This window comes from Micrasema longulum, unplaced genomic scaffold (genome assembly GCF_059751315.1).
Source record: "Micrasema longulum isolate JH-2025_06_02 unplaced genomic scaffold, ASM5975131v1 h1tg000723l, whole genome shotgun sequence".
Lineage (NCBI taxonomy): Eukaryota > Metazoa > Arthropoda > Insecta > Trichoptera > Brachycentridae > Micrasema > Micrasema longulum.
In genome coordinates, this window is record NW_028277919.1 from 86,334 (window position 1) to 110,867 (window position 24,534).

General features: G+C 30.1%; 1 protein-coding gene across 1 annotated transcript in view; it reads right to left on the bottom strand.

Annotated features, from left to right (window-relative positions):
• The window catches only part of LOC148279455 (uncharacterized), a 91,355-nt gene extending 68,318 nt beyond the window's left edge, over positions 1–23,037 (bottom strand). Inside the window, exon 1 of the mRNA XM_088229915.1 lies at positions 22,740–23,037. The gene's annotated coding sequence lies outside the window, so the exon portion shown is untranslated. The remainder of the gene's footprint in view (positions 1–22,739) is intronic.
• Between the last annotated feature and the right edge of the window lie 1,497 nt (positions 23,038–24,534).

The following is a 24,534-nucleotide window of genomic DNA, read 5'->3' on the forward strand; positions in this document are numbered from 1 at the left end:
TTGTTAACATGTGATCTAAAATAGAAAATGGTGAGTGATTTATTTTACATTGATAAAGAGCCCAGACCACCTACTCTGTTTTTAATGCATATAAAAGCAATTTTATACATATAAATGTATTCTTGTTTGTAAAATTAGAAAATTCAGAATTTAATTTATTTAAAATTAATGACAGAAGAATAATATCTGATCTGGTTTTTTTGCATAAACTTGTAAATAATCTTTTTGACGTTCCTGATTTGGCCAATGGCATCATATTCATTTAAAATTTCATCAATTCTTTGTTCTGTTGAACAGACACACCCAGGTGGCCAAAATTTAAATGTATTTGCCATCAACTTTATCAAACTTATTTATTTATTAAGGAAATCATCCCGTCTTTATATAAATACAAGGTACAAAAGAACAATTAAAAAAATAAGTCCAATTAAACGTAGTTAATCAAAAAGCTAAAAGCTTTTGGTAGTATCATACATGATAAATATAGCGCAGGAAATTGGTAAAATAAACCAAAGTAGGGAACAAAATGCCGAACACTCCTCTAGTGGAACGGAAGGCCTGTTGACTACTGCCAACAGGCCGGCTTCTCCTGAAGAGTTTTAAGTGGTTTCCTCTCCACGTGAGCAAATGCTGAGAAGTTCCTGATTAGCCCACATTAATATATCCCTCCTGATCCCAATAGTTTAGATAAATTTTAAGATATTTAATAGCAGAAAAATCCACTTTTTGAAATATAAACCTTGTATATTATAAGCAAGGTAAATAATAAAGCAATTCCCATATAAAAAAATAAAAAAAATCAAAAAGCAATATAAGTTATAGAAAAATGAAACTGAGATAATAGCACCTAAAAAACAAATCTCCACAACAGTTGGAATGTTTTTGACTTTAACAAATGATAAACAAGGAATATATTAGTTTTTTTTTACATTACAAACAAGAATTTAATTATGTATTTGACCAATTTTAATGATTTTTAAATTCGTTAAGATTTTCTAGTCCTGTGGGTGTTTTCTGCAAATTGAGAAATACCGTTTTTGCGATTGATACCATTTTCAGAAATTGATTAAAACAATTTTTCGTATGAAACCGGTCTGGCTGTTTTTAGCAGAACATAGAATTGACCTTACTGCACACGATAACATCAATATCTCATTTTTTCAAAATTGTGGACTGGCCGCTTTCTGCATAACTACGTTCAATTACAGATTTCACACTAATTTAACTAAAATTAAAGTAGAATAATCCAAATTAAAAAGCATGTTATGCATCAGTAGCGTCTTTGATACCAAATTTCTAGTGAATTACAGATTTGAAGGATAAGTATAATATGCGTAAATGTGTTAAAACAGCGCACTAAATTTGGTGAACGCGCATTTGCGGTCGAAGCTGTGAAAGTGAAGTGATGTTTCGGAAAAAACTTAAAACCCACTTGTTCTCTAAATCATTTGAATAAATCCGTAGCACGTGACAACAAAATAAATTATTTTAATTAAATTACAAATTTAAAAGCTTCAATTAAATTAACTTAACAATAGAATCACCATGTAAAGCGCCCTTGAGGTATTTTATTACGAAAATGGCGCTATATAAGTTATCCATAATAAATAAATAAATAAAATAACACAGTATTTCAGAAACGTTGTGTTTTTCGTTAAAGTTATATTGAATTCAATTTAATTAAATGTATATTTTTAAATTGCGAACATCTCAAAACGAATTAAGTTGGACAAGACTTTTGAAATGGTCGAATTCATTTAAAATAAATAGTAACTGCTTCTACATATTATAAGTTCACGTCTCTGTATTGACGTACTGAATATTTCTTGATTGGATAATTTGTCCAGAGATCAAAGTGTTAATTTAGAGCAAAAATGGCGGGTGTTGTCTATGACAAAAAGAAAAATGGATATCTTTTTATGGCGGCAAAAAATATCCACAAAAGAACCGCAATAAAATGGCTTCCGTCCCTGGCCTTGAAACGGATCATTATTTTTGTTTGTTTTTCTGCCTGCTTGTTGCAAGTTTCACGGGCAGGCTTCGGGAATTTTCGACGGATAATTAAAGGAATGTTTTTTTTTTCATCAGCGATATTATTTAGCACATCCAAGTGCTCGTAGACAAGTAAGTTCTGAATTCAATCAGTCACGAATTTGATCAAGGTTTACTTATATTTTTGATTTGATTTGTCCAATATTTTCAACAGAAAAAGTAAAGCTCTAATGTGCATGTTTCTGAATGAACAGAATGTTTTAAAGTGTGAACTTCATAATAAAATAGTATTATTATTCTTAAAGTCTTGCAATTATAACAATTGATTATTATTATTTTTTTAATTCTATTTTATTGGAAAGACTGATAGCTTTAACCACGTTTGCCTACTTTACAAGGCATCAGGTTTTCGACGTCCTGGACTCCAGTGCTGATCAATCATCGGCAGTTCGTGTCAGAACTACGGGCCGCGAACCTGACTTGAAAGGATGCACCGAAGCTGGCAGCCGATAGAGATGTCTAGAGGATCTCCGTGTATACCATAATATATGCTCCAACTAGGATGCGGTCATAGAATAATGACTAAAAAATAAGTAAAAATATTATTTTTATTTGTACTATGTTTTCACTACAATTTTTACTATGTTTTAACTACATTTTAAACTGTTTTTACTTACATTTTTACCATATTTTAACTGCATTTTTCCTATGTTTTTACTACATATTTTACTATGTTTTTACTCCATTTTTTACTATGTTTTTCACTTTATCCACTACCTTTATAATAGTTCTTATATATTGATTACAGTTTTCAAAATATTTTTTTGACTGTCTTAGAACGTGGTAAATTAACCTAGTTAAATAGTCAACGAAACCTCGTATACATTGTTATTTGGTCTATGCAATATAATATGATAATAAATAAATAAATTTTTAAATAAACAATGTTTTGAGTATGTCCAAATGCTTGCTGACTGGCTGGATTTTCTCCCTAGGGAGTTGTTTATATTGAAATTTGTTGTAACAGAGAGGAAAAACCTTTTCAATAAGGGAATATGAGAGTCTAGGCACTTACAGGGCTTATTACCTGTCATTGGCTGGTTTACACACTGTATAACATTCATCATTTTGCGTATGTTTGAACGTCAATATTTCTTCAAACCAACTGTTGATTCTAGTGAAGTTAAAGATCTGAAACCTTTATTGTTGTGAAAATATTCATTTGATTGAATTATTTCACATACTGATTTTTTTTTATTATTAACTTCTACTTGTACCAGTTGGTTCTGTACAATATTTTGAGTCTATCCAAATGTTTGTAGATGAAATACTAGATTTAATCTTTAACTTCACTAAAATCAACAGATGGAAGAATTGAAGAAATACGGATGATCAAACATAGGGAAAATGGTGAATGTTACACAGCGTGTAATGTGGCCACTTAAACCAGCTAGCTTTTACAACGTAGTTAATTCAACAATGTTTTAAGTACGTCCAAATGCTTGCAAACTGGCTAGATTTTCTCCCTAGGGACTAGTTCATATTTAAATTTGTTGCAGCAGAAAGGGAACACATTTTTGAGAAGGGAATATGGGAGTCTAGGCACTTACAGGGCTTATGATTTTTCATTGGCTGTTTTAGCTGGCCACTTGACAGCCAATGACAGGTCATAAGCCCCGTTAGTGCCAAGACTCCCATATTTCCTTCTCGTAAATATTTCTCTCTCTGTTGCAACAAATTTAAAAATAATTTTTCACAACAAAAATATTTAATTTACAATTACAATTTTTTTGGCATTTTGGTAGATCATGGAATGATTACTTAGCATCTTGCTCTTGCGTAGCAATGAAAACAAATTCCACACCATGAGATGCACCAAAGCAGTGCCCAATACACCATTAGATGCAGAAAAGTAAATAATGAGTGTCTAAAGTACGAATCTTGGAAAATACAAGATTAGGAATATATGCATAGACCGATTTTAATATATTCAGCAAAAAATAATCAAACGCCCTATTGTTTTAAAGTAAGTACTTAAACACAACTCATTGTGAAAAGTCACGCGTGAAGTTTCGCTAAAGGAGCAAAAACTTGGAATAAATTACACGCTCTGCTTACCCCGAAGGAGACTTGATACCGCGGTGGAAACGTTTCGATGTAATACGATATTGCGAAGGCCTTACTAACCTTCACCTTACAAGTTAGATAATAATGCTCGTGTTACGAACTGCAAGAATAAGTAAACTTAATTATGAATAACATATTTAGGGCTTGTAACGGGGTTTGTTCACTAATAATTAACTAGTGCCTCGATTATGAACGCTATCTTCATCTGTATATATCGAGACGGTATACTTAACTTCTGTACTATCTGTATCTTACCTCGGTATGTTCTACCTACTTGTCATATCGACATCATATGATCGAAACAAGCCAATGTAATGACCGCAAACAATTAGTCCGCTTTCTTTACGTCATTAACATTTCAAATAGTTTTCATTTATATTTTAAATAGGCTCCTGTAATAAAAAGTGCTTACTTCCAAGCGATTATAAACTCCAATAAATCCCAATTCAAGCAAAAAATGCTCGCTTGAACATGAATTTTGCATGACTTTTGGAAATCACCTAGGCGGTACGCTTAACGATCGTCTGTATGTATCTCCCGATCGACTACAAAGCCGGGTCTTTTAACGTCTCGATACATATACTCGGAAAGATAGTAAAACAGTTGGAAAAAATATAATAACCAATTTTTTTTTGAGTGGTCACTTTCTGACGGATATAATCTGTGTCTGACGCCTAGATACTCTTATTTGTAAATAGGATAGAACCTAGTGACATTATTTTCACATCTAGGCGTTCGTTTTATTAAAGTGACAGTTATGTCGGAATTTAATTAAACTTCGAAACTTACTTATTTCTCTCACATATTTTTAATAGGCTTTTAAGAAAAATAGTGCCAATCATAATTAACGGAAAAATTGCTCGGTGGAACAAAATTCTTGACACTTTTAAGGCGTAGACAGTAAACGTACCGAGGGGTTCTAGACCCGTCGGTATAAAATGATAAAATGATGTACTTACATCAAAACTTGATGGTGGGGGTTTCGGTACTTTACCTCTGTAGTCGGTCGGGAGACTTTTTTCTTTAACTATGACGTGATACTGAAGCTATGTCATTTCAGATCGTAGATATGTGTACCTTGACGTACGCTTCCCCTTGATTCATATCGATGTACCTACCCAAAACTTGAAGGTGGGGGGGGGGGTTGGTAGTATATCTTTATAATCGCTAGAGGGAATTTATCTTCATCTATACCATCAAGGAGAAGGTATGACGTCTTTATTTTCCTATTATAATCGAGGCCCAGAGCTGCTTTACTGAACGTTCTCACGGACGTAGAGAACGCTTTTATACCGCGTATTTAGGACGAAGCTACGCGCCATAAAATGCGTTTTCTATGCGTTTGAGCAAACATGGCGGAAAATTTTCATTTTCTCAAATAACAATTGGTCGCCATTGCCAATTGTTTTACGACAGTAAACATGTCAGCGGATAACCCCCTATTCCTAGTTTTTTCTGTATTTGATTTTACAAGTCGCAACAATTATCAAAAACTACTTGTTGAGGTGTCCGCGCGTTCAATTTTACCGTTCTTTCCAAAATAGAAAAGTTAGTCTGAATATTTTTTATTTAATACTGCCATAAAAAAATAACTGTCGTGATCAAATACCTAGGGATATTTTCTTTATTTTTCAGTACTTTTTTTAGCGTTTCATTAGTAAAGTTTTAAGGTTAACCTTTTCCGTACTGTCCTAAAAAATATCCGCGCGTTACGATGCTGTGTAGTCATTACACATGCCAAAATGAGAGATTTTCAATCGGCAAAATCATAGGCAATTGTTTCAATTATGTATAATTGACGTAAAAAGTGATAACATTTTTAATCTAATGAGGAACTTCAGCCCTACGGGAAATTGGATACAAAAAATGTTTTCTTACGCGGGGTAAAAATTAGAGCATTAAATTGTACTGCAAAGTTTCTTGAAAATGTACAGAAAAAATAATAAAAAATATTTTGATAAAAACGCACTGCTTTAAATGACGTCACTGGTTCATGTGAATCAACCTATGATCTGAGAGCTATGGAAGATTTCCGGTCTGCTTGTCGCTTCTGGACCAATAGGAAGAACTGAATGTGAATAAGCGGATATGAACCTCTGACGTCACACGCGGAGTTATTTCAGAAATACAAAACTTTAAAAAATCGTAGCGCCGATAATACGATATGTAAAAATTAAAAAAAAAAAAAATTGACTTAGTTTAACAGTCTATTAACAAATAAAAAATTTGAAAAAAACCACTGAACTTCCTCATTGATAAAAACGCTAAAAAATCATAAGCTCACACACTTAACGCGTGCGAAAAGACTGCCTCTGACGAAAGTCAGGAAGCTACAGGCGTTTTAGAAATTTTGCAAACAAGATTCGACGAATTGTCACATTTTCAATAAAATTTAGCAGTTCATTTTAGATATCAAATTGAAAATACACCTAAAAACCAAAAAAATATTACCCAAAAAATATAAATATTGGATTAAAACGATTCGCCAATAAGCCGATCAGTTTTCAAAGTAAAAAGGTGGTCAAACCATCCATTTTATTAAAAGCATTAAACGATCAAAGGGGAAAAAGTTACGAATAAAATATAAATTTTCCTTTTCTCAATTATAATATGCAAAGCATATAAAAATGAGATCATCGAGATAAGCGAAGCGTCGAAATTAGTAAAAGATATTTGCCGATTAAATTAGGCCCAAAGTTCTGGATTTTCGAGCATGCATCCCATATTTGTATCGAATTATTTTCTTTATTTGTGTCCTGTTCTCTGTAACTGAGTTAGACTGTACCAACTACATAGTTACCTTTAGCAATTAAAAACAATGAAACTGGATAGTTCGTAAATGACTATTAGATTCGCGCTAGACAAACACTTTTTTGTGCCGAGGATTACTGTAATTATTATTTATCACTTAAATAAATAAATACTGCCGGGTTATTAAATAATAATCGTTAATAGTAAATGAAGACACAAAAATATATTTTATGAATTAACTTTCACACATGTTTAAGTCGATTTATCAAATAATCCAAATAAAATAGAATCGGGTTGTAATCCCGTGGCCAGTGTCTTGGACTCACGGCTTAAAGGTCCGTGGTTCGAATCCCAATCTACCTTAACTTTTATATATACCAACTTGTAAAAACAATTATACCACGAATTCATTCATTAGACGTACCTGTAGAATTCATAATGGACTCAGTATTGATGTAGACATTTTTAACTGCACGTTGCATCTGTTCAGAAAATTTCTTCATGGAGTTGATTATTTGGGATAGTTGCTGAATGTGCATCTTGACTGGTTTGTGCTTTGTATATGTGCCGCATGTAGTGTATATGTTTGTGTATGTTTTATATGTACGTTCGTGTGTGTGTGCGTGGATGGCTCGGGGTGTGCATTCGGTATTTTTATTTATTACCAATGATAACCTCCATGGAAAATGCAAATGTTAACAATTATTATTTTCTTACTTGAGTTTCTTATTTATTTATTTTATTGTCACATTTAATGTTTAAATCTTTTGCATAATTTATGAAAACTTAATTGGACTTTTTATGATAGAAAACCGTTGTTTTTAATATTTTTTTGTATGACTGTATGTTTTCTGAATAAAATAAAATAAAAAATAAATCAAACAAAAAAATTAGTAGTTTTTATTTTTTTATTATTCCGAATTTCGGCACCTTTACTGTCTCAATAGTTTTTATTAGATAATTAAATATAATATATTCTTTCAAGGCCGTGCGTGCACAGGAAGGTTTTTGCGAACATAGCTGGCCAGTCCTAAACCAGTTTGTGGCAAAAAACCTACAGCGCGCAGCCGTTTCCTTGAACTATGAATTAAATTCTTCGGCAGGTACTTAAAAAAGTTCCTAGAACCCGAATGTAATGTTATATATTATAATGATTGACCAGTCACAAGTATCGCTTTTAGCCATATATTTTATAACATGGATATCATTGAAGACAAATCTCAAAAGAAATCGAGTTTGTGAATTGGAAAAACCAAGTTAAAGCGCATACTAACATTTTGACAAACCCAACATATTTAACATTGTGACTGTAGTCAGATAAACAGCAAATAAGGCATATTATTTTGTTATTTTAAAACTACGTTCTTTGAAATAAATAGTATTTTTAAAAAAATAAAGTCGAATGGAGTAAAATAAAGGAAATTATTAACATATAAACAAAGAATATTTTACAATACAATGATATTTGTTCATAAAATTATAAACTCTAATAAAAAAACAGAATTTTGGAAAAAAATAGATCGGAACCAGCATGAACACGATCACAATACTAGAGAAAAGAACAAAATTAGACTTCCATTTAGGAAAAAGGCAAAGTCACAAAATTCAATTTTATTTAAAGCAATTAAAAAGTATTACGAAATGGAAAAAAATATTTATGAAGAAAAAAACATATCCAAATTTAAAATAATGGTCAAGACATATGTGATAAACAATTTATAAATTAAATATATTTTCAATGTTATTATTAGAACACACATAACAATATGTATGATATGTGTGCCCTACTTTAAGATTTAAATAAATAAAAATAAATAAATAAAATGGCATACTATATTAGTATTTAAGTTTTCCTAAAAATATTCTGTAAAACTCCTCATAAAAAGACAAAAAATATTATTTCGATAAAAAGGATTTGAACTACATAGAATTTAAGAAAAATCGCGCTAATTAAATATGCTTGCTATTCTTTTTAAAAACCAAAATTCAAGTTTTTTCTTTTCAATTTAACAATTTTAAATTAATGAGGGTCTTTGAAACATCCGAAAAAAAAATTGCCACTTATTTAGTAGCAGACAAAATATTTTTATACGTACGATTTTGAAATTAACGAAAACGGTTCATTGCATTGGCCACGCCCCTAATACGTCACGTTTAGTGTAAATTATAAACTTTGTTTATGACCGTTTAAATTTAAATTTAACATCGTCATGAATCTTGCCGTTACAACTATCAAGTCCAAACATGTCGCGTTTTTGCTGGGACATATTTTTTTTTTTTTTATATTTTTTTTATTTATTAATAAAACATATAAGACATGAATATCATGATATTATATTCCCAGGAGTTGTACGAGAAAACTCATTTGGGACGGTACATAAAAAAAATAGTACATTTCTTGTAACAATACATAGTATACATTTAAACAATAAAAATTTTAACAAATTTTAACAATCTATGAACTTAATATTAAAAAAGGAAAGAAAACATTTAAACAATCTGTGAACTTAATATTAAAGAAGAAAATAAAAACATTCAAACAATCTGTGAACTTAATATTAAAAAAGAAAAGAAAAACATTTAAACATTCTGTGAAATTAATATTAAAAAAGAAAATAAAAACATTTAAACATTCTGTGCACTTAATATTAAAAAAAGAAAAGAAAAACATTTAAACCTTAAACACAATATATAGACTATTCACAGAAACTGAGCTAAAAACTATCACTTTCAAAAAGATTCAAGAAATAGGTCTTCATTTCTGGTCTTTGAGATTTACCACTCGACATTTCATTTTTAAGGTTATCAGGCAGTTTTTTAAATTGTATACGACCAATGTATTCCAGAGACCTTTTGCCGAACTTCGTGGAACAAAATTTAGAAATGTGGAGATTTTTTGCATGTCGTGTATTATAGTTGTGAATTTCATGATTAAATGTAAGTTTTAAATTTGTGTGAGCAGAAAAGTTTATGATGTTTGAAATAGTGTTAGTGATGTCATACAGTGCCATTACCTTGAAAGGAAGTATTTTTGTGTTACAATAAATATCCTTGACATGGGAATCCCATTTCAAACCAAGAATGCTTCTCAGAGCTCGGTTTTGAAGAACTTGAATCTCAGAGATCTGGTTTTTGTTAGCGAAACCCCAAATACAGCATAAATAGGATAGGTGAGAATGTATCATAGCGTAATAGACGGCAAACAAAACAGAGTGAGGAAGCAGACCACGAAGTCTATGCAAAACGCCAGTTACGGGTACTATTTTGATTTAACATGTTCATATTGGTATTTCCATGAAAGTTGAGAGTCAATATATAGTCCTAAGTATTTAGTAACATTGGTCTTTTCAATATAGCCAGTTCCTAGAGAAATATTAATTTTCAAATCCTGTTTGTTCCCAAAAATCATATATGATGTTTTTTTTCATATTCAAACTTAATTTGTTTAATCGCATCCAGTCGGCAAGACTATCAATTTTTAAATGATTTATTTTTTAAAGTTATGTATGAAACATTTATTCACACTATTAATTGATTTTGGAATTATATTGATTTCGGAAATACAATTAATTTTTCTATATCCATTTTATGTATTTTTATATTCGGTATTCGTAGTATGTGATATTTCCTTATTTTGTTGCAATCAATTGCTTTCCACGTCACCAGATGTCAAAATCTGATGACCACGGAAATAATCCAATGGCGTCAAAAATCACAGGATTTATAGAGATAATTTTATGGACAAATAAATTTTCAACGCCTATTTATCACTAATACAAACATAACTCTAAAACTTTTAGGTGTGTGGGAGTGAATAAAATGAATTGAAGTTATTTTAATATAAGGATGTATTAAATCATAGTTTGATTACGCCTATGACTAATATTATTAATATTTAATTAAATATAATAATAATAATGACAAAGTTACAAAGTAATATATCTATTTAAAGTCAGTAGCGTGTAAAATAAATAAAACAATGCTTTAATTAATTTTTAATAAAAGATTACTCTAAATACTTTTGAACTTTGTCAAAACATTTTTTTGATTCATAATATTTTATTTATTTTTTATTTTTTAATTCGACAAAGATACATACTAGAAAACGTACAATTTGAAAGCATGCGTCGATACAATTTTACATGCATATATATATTTAATTATAGAATTACACAAAATAGATTTATATATTAAGATGTAATACATATTTTTGAATATTTTTTTATACCGGATACAATGCAATAAAAAATAAGTTGCACGTGTGTACTTATTAAATAAGATTTATTCCTAAGAGATTATTCGCAAAAATGAGAGAGTATCATGAAAAATGATAGTTTTATTGTTTCGGCAGTATATATTATATTCCCGACACATGCGGGCCATAGGTGTGTAGTATGTAGCATTATTTGAAAAAAAAGCAGTTTAAATATTTCCCGACGTCTGAGTGTTCTCAATCCCGCATTTATGTGTATTTTATTAAGGACGTTAGTCTCTACTTTGTAGTTTAATATTTTATACAGAAATTTTATATCGAAAACAACGCGGCTTTTTATCAGAGAATTAAAATGAAAACAAGTTAGAAGTTGATGATATTTTTACGCCACAATTATTTTTTTGGTGATTTTGTATTTTTGGATTTCCAGCTTTAATGTTTACTTACGACGTTTTTTGTTGGATTTATTTTGACTCATACGAAAACATGACTTATTACTTAAATATAATGGTTCTATCAAGAACTCTTAATAAATAATACATGTAAAATTTCGTCATATAACAATATTTATTCTTATTTTAAGATAAATAATAAAAAATATTTTTCAATTCATATATACTTCTTCTTGGATCAAGTGGATTTATCAACAACGTTTTGAGTTTGTCCAAATTTTTGTTGACAAGGACTGGATTTAATCCCCTAGAGAGCTGTGAAAAATATTTTTAGGCGTTGCCTAGTATGCAGGTGAAATAATTCAATTATACGAATCTCACCCGCAGCAATAAAGGTTTCAGCTTTTTAACTTAACAAACGTCAACAGATGGAAGAATCGAAGGAATGCAGATGTTCAAATATTGGCAGAATGGTGAATGTTAAAAAGTGTGGCCACTTAAACCAGCCAATGACAGGTCGTAAGCCCTGTGAATGCTTAGATTTCTATATTATCTTCTCTAAAATGTTCTTCATCTCTGTTATAAAGTAAAATTATGTTTTCTGTTCGAAAAATAGAATATGCATACTGTTAACGAAACGGCGGACTGTAAATGAAAAACGAATTTCTTTCAGTTTTGTGATTTGGGAATATTTGAGAAAGGATAGGAACATGGAATGGATACCTACCTTAATATTTTATTTATTTTATTTATTTATTCTCACTCTTTATCAAAATACAATTCCATGTTCACTTTGCCCAGCAAACAAGGGTACATACCCCGTTCCAAGCTAGGCAATTACATTTTAATATATTATAATAGTTAACAAATTAACATAGAGCACAGACAAACAAAATATAAACTTATTCGGATACACATATTGATTCATATACATACAGACATACACATATATACACACATATATGTATAAATATACACATATATACATATGTACATACACACACACGTACATACACTCATGCGCATACACATACATACATTCATAAAAACATAGACAATTTATTTATGCGAAACTTCACGGTTGTCATCTATAAATGTATTTTTTTAAAATTATTCCTTATTTTTTATATGATCTGAATGTTCTTTAATTTCTGGCACTGGGTGACAAAATGAACTATAAATTGTAACAATGTTTTCCACGACGCGCGAGATTCCAACCACTTTTTATCCAATTTCATGTGAAGTCAAAAATGTTGTTTGGTTTTTGTTCTAAATCCGAATCTTCTAATTTTGCATTTCTTCTATCTTGATGTAGGTAGGTACCATAAGGATGGGTCAAGGGAAGGATGGGAACGAAAGGTAATCGGCCAGGAATAGTATCGATAAATGCTGTTATTTACTCAACACATACATTTTTTTTCTAAACTCGTTCAATTACTGGTCACCCCGGATATAACTACTGGACATTTTGACCACTTTTGGTTGTTTCTCTGTCCAAGATTATCTTTGTTCATTGCTCCGTCACTGGACATATAAATTTAATCGAAGTATCACATTATTTTACTGGGTATCGTGAATCGAAGGACCTTGAGTTCGATAGATACAGGTTGTGGGTAGATTCATGCCTTCATAATATCTAATAATTATCCCGTGTGAGTTGATAAAACGTATAAACCATCTTATACAAGATTCATTAACACTGCATTTTTTACAATGTATGTATTTTATGCATAATCAAAGAGACGCGGACATTAAAATGCAATATTATTATAATTATTATGTAATAATATTCAAATGTTTAACATGGTATTCTGTTATAATTAATTAATACAGCGTAGCTTTGATTGAAAAATTAAACCTACCATGAAATCGACCTAATGTTGTACGGCAATGAGGAACTTCAGCAAGCTGTTTCAACTCTCTTAGGCCCAAAAAATCAGGCCTTGTTGAGAATAATGACTTTTAACCTCAAAACTAGAGGCGAGCTATAAAAAACAATATCGCGCTTTGAAACTTGAAAAGTCAGTGCATATAATGAGTCAGTGAAAATAATATCACGTCAGCGTTCGTGTTATATGGGTCGAATAACAGGCTATCAAAATACTGGCCAAAAACTTACTTTTTGTATTTTTTTCCGTCTATATGTCGTATACACACAACTATTCCCAGTAGACTGCTGTCGTCGACTTCATCAAGTGGCACGTCAAAAGAACAATAAATGCGTGATGTTGACATTTGGTATCGATCATAAATTTATCGAAATCGCCACTGTTTCAACTCTCCTCTGTTACAATTCTCCTCGGTCTCCCCTACGACAAAATTTCGTACAAAAAAAACATTTTATTAAATAAAAAAGAATTTCTTTAAACGACGTCACTGGTCAATGAATAAACCAATGGAAAGAGAGTTATGGAAGATTTTCGGCTTGCTTGCCGAAAATTGACCAATGGACAGAACTGATCGAGAATAAGTGGAAGAGAACCTCTGACGTCACACGCGGGGTTATTTCAGAAACAAAAAACGTTAAAAAACAATTGCGCTAAAAATACGATATAAAAATATCGAAAAAAATTTTTTTTTTAGGTTAGTTTAATGGTCTTATATCAAATTTTAAAAAAAATTAAAAAACCACAGAACTTCCTCATTAATATTGGCAAATCATTGACATCCTTATTTAGTCTATTTGGTGTTAACATAAAGAAACTCCAAAAGTAAAACAAAATTGTAAAGGAAAGAAAATTTTGCCTTTACGTAACATAAATTATTTTATTTGATTATGAGGCTACAAAATGAAATGTTAAATAGACTAAAGTGAGCATTTTCAACATCTAATTCTGTTTTATTTAATCGGAGAAATAAAGCTGCCAAAGGCTGCTCGCGATATTTGAGCAGTACGCGGTGAAGATGCTATAAATTACTTACTAATTTGTTGTAATTTTTCTGTTGAGTCCTCTTGTTTTCTTCATTTGGAAAAAGGACACATCCTTGGTAAAACATAAAATTGAGTATATTAAAAAATCAATATAAACGGATTCTTTAAATTTCGCCTTGTTATAATTTTATCTTCATCGGTACATATCGAGGCGTATAAAGTAACATCGATATTTATGTACGAAAGTGTGTACTATATTGTATAAAGTTTTTAAGTATCTTCGTCGGTAACCTATAATTGAAACTGTTTAAAAAAAATATAGATGAGGGGGTATTTGAAGAAAACTTAGAAATTTCCACCAAAAACGGAAAATCGGTTATTGATGTCGAAATAAACTATACATAAAAACCCTATATTCAATAATAGCGTAAATGAAAACCGTTTCTAAATTTTGCAAAAAACATATTTTAATTATACTACTTGACACGCAAACTTAGCGTTTTCCATTGAGTTAGTGAAGCATAATTAGAAATCTCACAATGCTTTTTTCAAAGGTTTTTGCAAATATCTCAGTTAACTCCACTCCACTCCTTCAATGGAGTTCGGAATTATACATATTCTAATTTTATTACTTTTTTATTTTTTTTAAATTTTATTAACATAAACGGCAAATCTGCCTTTTACAAACATTTATAATACTAACACATTTGGCTTAATATAAGAATTATAAAAACCAAAAATTATACAAGATTTATACTAAAAAAAATAAGCTAAAAATTATTTAGCATATTCAGTAAAAAGTTTAAATAATAAAACATTCTACAGTAATACAACAAGGAAATCATAAGTACTGTTTCATACAGCTGGGCAAAGTGAACAAAAAATAATATAATAAATATAATTACCACTCACCATCTTTAAATAAGTTCAAAAGGTTTGTTCTATAGGGACAATACCCTACATATTTTCATACAGATAACTCAATTTCACTTTGTATATAAAATTAAAGATAAATGTCGAATTTCCTTTGGAATACGGGCACTAGTTAACAGAGTTATCTTCGAATGTCTATAAAAAAAATCGATATTTGAGTACGAAAATGAGTTTATTTGCATAAACATTTAAAGTATCTTCGTCGGTAACTTATAATTGAACACGTTTAAAAGAAAAACTTGAATGCATATTCTGCTTTTCATATAGAAAACTTAATTTTACTTTGTAGATAAAATTGACGATAAATCTTAACTTCCTATTGTTATCGAGGCTCTGAAATTAGTAATTTAGTCAAAAACATTCGTAATGGATTCTTGTTCTATTTAACGCACAGAAGTGTATTCTTTATTTCGCCCGGACGCGGGAAAATGATTGGAAATTACAATTCCTTTATGTATTATTGTAACAATATTACAACACGGAACCAACTGCTTAATTTATTGATTTTAATATATTTTCTTACTATCTTACAATCGGTATTTCTAATAGCCTCGGGCGTGGTTTAGATCCGGGATAGAACTCTGTTCTATTTTATTCAGGTACATTCGGTTCGGTGCATTTGTCACAAAGCTCCGTTTTACTTTGTTAGTTATGTACATATTTGAAATTGTCATTTTAATTATGTCAAGTTACGTATAGAGCACAGTTTTTCAGTCGATAGCAAGCAGGGAAATATTATTTATCAACAATGTTTTGAGTTTGTCCAAATTTTTGGGGACAAGAACTGGATGAAACTCCCTGGGGAGCTGTTTATATTAACATATTACAAAGGAAATATTTTTGATAAATCCACCTGGTCTATGAAGAAGTTTGGAAATTTAAAAAAATAACATTTTCAGGCGTTGCCTAGTATTTAGGTGAAATAATTTAAGTTGAATCTCACCCGCATAAATAAAATTTTCAGCTCTTTAACTTAACAAACATCAACAGATGAAAGAATTGAAGGAATATAGATGATTAAATATGGGCAAAATTGTGAATGTTACACAGTGTGTAAATTGGTCACTTAAACCAGCCATTGACAGGTCATAAGCTCTGTAGATGCCTAGACTTCTATATTACCTTCTTTTAAATATTATTTATTTTTAAAGCATAAACTTTGTGGTCAAACATTTAAACTAATTTTGGTAAATATAAGTATATAACCATTTACCACCTTTTTACGTACCCCTACCCATCTCTTCGTCAGGACAGTCACTACACCAACATGCTAATACTAAAATATATACATTTTATATTATGCCAATTAAATTGTAATGATTGCGATTCAATATACATTGGAAAAACTAAAAAAAACTTTAAGATTAGAGTCGAATAACACTTAAGGTGTCTAAATAATAATAACTTTTCTGAATTCACAAACCATCTGATAGAAAATTGTCATAATTTCAATAACGACACTGGATTAAAAGTACCTCACGTTGAAAATAAAATATTAAAATTAGACAACTTAAACATCTTAGAAATTTAAAAAGCGATTCATAATAAGAAATCATTGATAACTAAATAAACAATATTTATTTTAGTCCACTCCTGTCTAGCTTCAAAAATAATCCCTTAAAATTACCACCCTTTAAGTGAAAAAAAAGACTTGATTTATTGGCTTGAGTTTGACAGTTGCAAAAAGAATTCTATATTTGAAAATTAATTATTTCAATTTTAGAATTCAATCCTAAACAAGTACTTAGGTACAGGTCATCAATGAAAAGTCTTTTTCCAAGGTTTAGCAGGCAAGCCAACGTTCTGGCAGGACAACGTCTGTTGGGTCCACAAGTATATATCTATTTTTATATATCTTTAAAATGTATGCTTTTAATTTACTCATTTTTTGTATAAATTACATGTAAAAGCCTTATGGGTGTGGAAAAATAAATAAAATATAAATAATTAAATACCTTGTTAAAGAAGCTTGTGAAGCTTTGAAAAAAAAATAAGTGGTTAAAAATAAAGATGTTTTATAATTAGTCGGCCTCATGGTGCAATAGTTAGCGCGCTTACCTACCACGCAAGAGGTCTCGGGTTCGATTCCCGACATGGTGGATATGAAATATTTATTTGAAAAGGTTTTCACAATACAATATTTCATGGCCTGGTACTTTAAGTGTAAGACTGATCATCTTACCTTTATGTAACAAAAAAAATGATCAAGATATGCTGTGATTGGTGTACTAATGCAGTACCCTATGCACCATTAGGTGCGAAAAGGGAATGACGAAGATGATAATTATTGTATTTTTAAAAAAATATTTGGGATTCTGAAGCCTTTTTAACTATCAAATGTGTAAAAAAGTATTTTTCGTTCACCCAAGTAAGGTTAAACATTCACATTTCCTAAACTCTTCCATGTGTCGACTTTTATTTATTATTTATTTATTTATTTTAATATATTTGGAAAATCAACAGTTCTACATACATACTTATAGTAAACAAACAGATATAGTGTACAAACTCAGAACTAATAACAGATTTCCACAAAGTATACAAAATTACTAAAGAAATTATATTATTATTTATATTTAAATCATTAACTTTGTGGTCAAACATTTAACTAAATGTTATTAAATATTTGTATATAACCACTTACCTATAAAACCTATTAAGCTTATCTCCTCCCTCCATCCCCTCTACTTTTTTCATTAATTCTCAAACAAGAGAATATTTTCATAATTTAATAATAATAATAATAATTAAAGTTTATTAACAAAAATAACAATAACTTTATCTATTACATAAACACTTAGGTAATAGATTTCTCTGGATCATGTCTAGTCTGCCTAACTAAGTACAACCTGTTTTAAGGCAGACATTTTTATGCAAAAATAAACAATAACATTACTACCTACTTGAAAATACTAAACAGTTATACAATATTAATTTATTAGGAATTTATTTTTAGTAAATTTTCCGATTTTTCTCGACCTAAATCCAGTAACCATTTTTTTTCAAATTTGATAAATTGAATCCGGGTCATGGTTTTGCAATGTTCGGGTAACAGATTGAATATTTTGGGGCCCAGAAACCTGAAATTTCTTTGCCCGAATTCAGAGTTTGTGATAGACCCCATGACCCATTCTCTAGTTTGACTTCTGGTAGTGTGGGAGTGTTCCTTTTGGGATTTGATAGAATAATTTACTTGCACAAACATTATAATTCTAAAAATATATAATTGCCTTATATCTAAGATCTCGAATTCCTCAAATAACTTGACGCTGGGGTACCTAAGGGCTTTTTAAAAATTATTTTAACTATTGATTTTTGAGCAGATTCGAGAGGTTTTAATATCGATTTATTAGTGCCTCCCCATCCTATTATGCCATAAGTTATAATTGATTTACAAAAAATAAAATATAGTTGTTTGAGTTTAGTTAGGGATAAGATGTTACATAGATGCATTATTACTTATATTTAAATTAGTATATAACGACGCTGGGGTACCTGAAGGGTGCAATCAGTGCATGTTTGTCCTAATCTGTGCATGAGCCTAAAAAAATAATATTCAGTTGATCAATCATCAAACAAACTTTCAATATAGTAATTTATATGATGTTCCACTGTAATGGTCACCCTATTAAACCTATTAAGCTTATCCCCTCCCTCCATCCCCTCTACTTTTTTCATTAATTCTCAAACAAGAGAATATTTTCATAATTTAATCAGTGCATGTTTGTCCTAATCAGTGCATGTGCTTATTAAAATGCATGTCGTGTTGGTTTAATATTTTTGTGCAACAACTATGGTGAAGGTGTATAGTGGGTTTTGCATGTTGGTTTAATTGGTTTCCTACGTACGTCTCGAAACCGGTAGACATAGAAAAGTCGGTAAGTGGTTATATACATATATTTAATAACATTTGGGAAAATCTATTTCATATTAAATAAATACATATAAGTTTATACATATAAAAATGTTATTATCATGTACTCGTAAATATTTTTTGATAATCAAAGAATTTTTTTTTTTTTTTTAGGAACAGTAAGTAAAAGAGCTGAAACTTTTATTGATTCGCGTGAGATTCATGTGGCTGAAACATTTTGCCTACTAGACAACGCCTGAAAATATTTTTTAATGTTTTGTGCTACTTATGCCGGTTAGTTCTTCCTCAAAATAAATTGTCAGAATCACGTGCGTATTAGTTCCTACAGTTTACTGCTGAATCCACTTTTCATAATTAATTTATTAGAAAGTAATGTGTTCTCGAAATCGCAGATTATAATCTTCCGTAGAAAGAGAAAATTAGGCATGGAATCAACTCGTTTGTGTTTACTAAAATGACCTTGTTTAGAAAATGAAACAAAACGTGTGCTGAACTCAATCTTGGCAAACAATTTCTTCGCACGAGCGATGTTGACTGAGCGGTAAAAAACTTCAATAAACGCATCTGGATGAGCACACAAATCGTAAGACTGATCACCTTACATTCCTGCAACAAATGATCGAGATATTCGGCATATCTTTTTTATTAAAATTAAAAATATACTTCACATAATTTCATGTAATATTCCCAAGGAGTTTAAAAAAAAAATATTATTAAGAGACGTGCAGATAACAATTATTTACAGACGTATTTAAAAAAAACCCCAAAAAATTAAAAATTATTTTAAACAATTTTTTTATATTCTAAGCTATTATAAGCATGAAAAGGTATAAATATGTATTGTATGTAATACGAGGTAAAAAGCATGAGGTATTAAAAATTACATCATATACGTAATGCAGCTTAAATGTATGTCAACAATATTTTGAGTTTGTCCAAATTTTTGTAGACAAGGACTGGATTCAACTCCCTGGGGAGCTGTTTATATTAACATATTACAACAGAGATGAAGAACATTTAAGAGAAGGTAATATAGAAGTCCAGGCATCTACAGGGCTTATGACCTGTCAAATATGTTAATATAAACAGCTCCCCAGGGAGTTGAATCCAGTCCTTATCTACAAAAATTTGGACAAATTCAAAATATTATTGATAAATTACCTGGTCCATGAAGAAGTATAGAAATTGAAAAAATAATATTTTCAGGCGTTGCCTAGTATGTAGGTGAAATAATTCAATTAGTTGAATCTCACCTGCATAAATAAAGGTTTCAGCTCTTTAACTTCACAAACATCAACAGATGAAAGAATTGAAGGAATATAGATGTTCAAATATGGGCAGAATGGTGAATGTTACACAGTGTGTAAAGTGGCCACTTAAACCTGCCTTTGCCAGGTCATAAGCCCTGTAGATGCCTAGACTTCTAAATTACCTTCTCTTAAATGTTCTTCATCTCTGTTGTAATATGTTAATTAAATGTATGTGTTTAAATATAAAAAAATACAAATAACTAATACAAATTAAAAGAGTATTTTAAAAAAATATATATTTTACATAATACGAGCTAAAAGAAAAAGTATGAGATAAAATCATAAAAATTACATACATTATACAGTTAAAAGAATATTGTTTTTTTTTTCAAATTAACAAAGGATGCAAGGCTAAAGGGATTTTGCGTATTATGCTATTAAAATCTATAACCTACTTTAACTGCCCGTCAAAACAATGTGTAAGGACAAAATGTTCAAAAAGGCTATAAAAAAATGGATAATGGAGCTGGGTAGAAGTAACATGGATTGTCTCATTCGCCCAAACTAATATTCAATCACCTGCTTCACAAACGTATAGTTTGTGTGTGTTATGATTTTATTATTTTCTTGTGCGCTTTAAAATATGAATAATATAAGTATACATAAATAAAATATAAACATAAATACGAAGTGTTTAAAACTGTCAGAACATTTGGTTATTTCCATGTATATTTTGTCTTCTTTGTATATTCTCACATGTAAAAGAAATAAATATATATTTACATATATATATCGTTAAGGGTCCTTGGCATGTGTAACCCCAGTGAGGTTACATTATTTTTATTTTAAATTATTGTTTATAATGTAAAAAAATAAAAAACTAAAAAAATAAATAAACATACTCGATACAAGCAAAAAGATGTATGCATTAATATGATGCATTTTATTAAACAATGCAATGCCCTATGTACCATTGAATGCGGATAAGACATTGATGATGATATATACCTCGTGCGGTAGTCGGCACCGTGGCATAATGATCAGCGCGTTTGACTACCATGCAAGAGGTCTCGGGTTCGATTCCCGACATGGTTGATATGAAACTTGTATTTAATTTTCTTAAACTTTTATTTTATCGATATATTTAAGATTTTTTATATTTTTAAATAAACATTTTTATGATTAAACTTCTTAGATTTTCACGGTCGTTAAGATTCACAATAAGTTTTTCTAGGTTATTATGCCGTGTGTCGTTCGTACTTTTTACCGACGTTTCGGATCGCGTTACAGCGTCCATCATCAGGGTTGATGTTGCACAACAAACATTTTTATATTGTGTTACCAAAATATTTAAAGAGAGAAATTCCTGCAAACATTAAAGGAATTAAAAGAAGGTAAAAATAAAAATTCAAAGGGTTTTTTCAGACTAGAATATTTCATAGTCCCCGGACTGGTACTTGAAGCGTAAGACTGATCATCTAACCGTCACGTAACAAAAGGGATCAAGATACGCTTCGATTGGTGTACCAATGCAGTGCCCTATGCACCATTCAGTGCAAAAAGGGAATGCTGATGATGATGATATGAAACTTTTGTGGTGGGTAAGTAATAAGTTGATAAGTTTATAGTGTCTCCGGTTAAATTATTTTTAATATAAGCAGATCAAAGCGGATATTATAATCTCATTATTGGGGACACGCTTGTCAATCATATTTATAATTACAATCAAAATTATACATCAAAATACATCTAAGACAAATCTTATCAGTCATAAACCTATAAATAAATTAGAATTAAATTTAGAGTAGGTGAGTTTAAATTTTTGTATTTAAATTCAGAACATTTTCGAGTGACTTTTTATTTAAATTTGTCTTACTTTTTAGGCAAGGATTTATATTATCTTTGATTTTTCATTTTTATACACATGCCCATTAAAAATTACAAAAAAAGAAAAAAAAACGGTTTATCTTTTGTAAGTCTTTATCGAATACATGACTTTATAACATCTAATTCTTACTTTTTTAAACCATGAAGACGTTTTATGCTATAATGGCCCTAAATTATATGATGGTATATATAAATTATGGAAACACGTTTATTAAAAAAATATATATGCTAAAAATATCTTGTATTTTGCTTAATGTAGCACGTCGGTACAGCACTGTTTGCAGAGAACAGTACAGTCTTTTGAGAGTTAAAAAGCCTATATTTTATAAGAGGTCTAAAAAAATGCACAGTATTTGAAAAGTATTTTAGTACAAAATTATAGGCACTAAAATACACTAATTTTAATTTTGTTTAAGTTCAAAATATGAAATTTTAATTAAAAACTTACCCTTATTTAAAAAAATTGATTGCACTTAAACCTGGAGCTTAAAGCACACCACAAAATCACCAACAGAATTATCACAAAACATAAATAAAATTATTGAAAATAATTCGATTCGCAGTCCATAAAAAAGGGATAAAATCGTTTTTTTGGGTAGGTACTTTTAAAGTACGTACGCACAACCCTAGAGGATTTTTTTATCTATGATGTTTGTACCTATATTCCCGGCGATTTGAGTTTGAATTCGAATTTGGAGCCCCCCTGTTGCGGCTTGACCGCGGTCACTGGTGGCTAGAGTGTGACTGTGGTTGGTCGGGAGCTTATTCTGTACTGTGATAGCTTCCGTCCGCCATTTTGCTGTCACGGTCTGCCTGTGGTTAAACCCCAGCCGGCGCAGGCCCTGTTTATAATGTGTTGCTGTTGACAGCTCTAGTAAACGGAAAATCTCGATGGTTTCGGAGGAATTAGTTGCAGCGCGAATTCTCAAAAGTTAACCGGTAAAATGCATGATAAATATTGCAATTCTTGTTTGGTACTTTCACTTTTGTACGTTGTTTTCAAAAATATTGTAAATACGATAAAATACTATTCAATGATACAAAAAAAACAAAAAGTTTATATTTGAAGCACTAACTTTGTGGTTATTCATTATAATATGCAGAGACATATGAAAAACTCTATAAAACATTTGTTCGTCCCCAGCTAGAATACTGTACTTCTATTTGGTCACCTTACTATAATGTAAGTATTAATAGACTAGAAAGGGTCCAACAAAAACATTTTAAGCAGGTCGAGTACCGGTTAAACATTAACTTCTCTAACCATGCTGAAATTATGCAGTACCATGGAATAAAATCTCTTAAAAATCGAAGAATAATGTTAGACAAGTTATTTTTATTCAAATTAATAAAACATTTAATTGATTCTCCTAACCTACTTGAAAGGCTTCCGTTCCGTGTGCCATCTAGACCAACAAGACAAAATCTTCTGTTTTACACTGAAAACGCGTCAACAAACTATTTTAAACAATCTACAATACCTCGAATATGCGACCAATATAACATTAGATTTACCGACGCTGATATTTTTTGTGACAATGTATGTAAACTTAGGTCCAAAATTATAGAAATTTTGAGAGAAGCAGATATTTAACTAAAGTTAATACATATTTTTAAATGTTAAAAATATGTATTTAAGAATAAATTCTTAAATACGTATTTTTTCATCTCGTTTCTTTTACATTTATTATATTAAACATAATTTAAATTATTGTATTAAGTGTAAACAATTTTTTGGTGTGTGCATGAGTTTCTTACACTAATATACAAAGAAATTGGCAATATTTGTGTACATACTGTTTGTTTACCAGATAAAATAAATAAATAAAGTAAAATAAATAAAACAGCTTTGTTTTTAACCACTATTTTTTTTCCACCGACCGGTTTCAAAGCAAACAAGCTTCTTCGTCAAGGTTTACGTAACTAATGAATTAATTCCTATTTTATTTTTATCATGTTCACTAAATACTACATGTGGACCTAATAAATAAAGTTTTTTTTTTCTCTTACAAGGGTGATAATTTGATATCAATATTTTCGAAGCTAGACAGGAGAGGACTAAAAGAAATATTGTCTATTTGGCTATTGATTAATTTTTTATTTTATGAATCACTTTTTTAATTTCTAAAATGTTTAAGTTGTCTAGATTTTATATTTTATTTTCAACATGAAGTACTTTTAATCCAGTGTCTTAAATGAAGTTATGATTATTTTCTATCAGATGATTTGCGAATTCAGAAAAG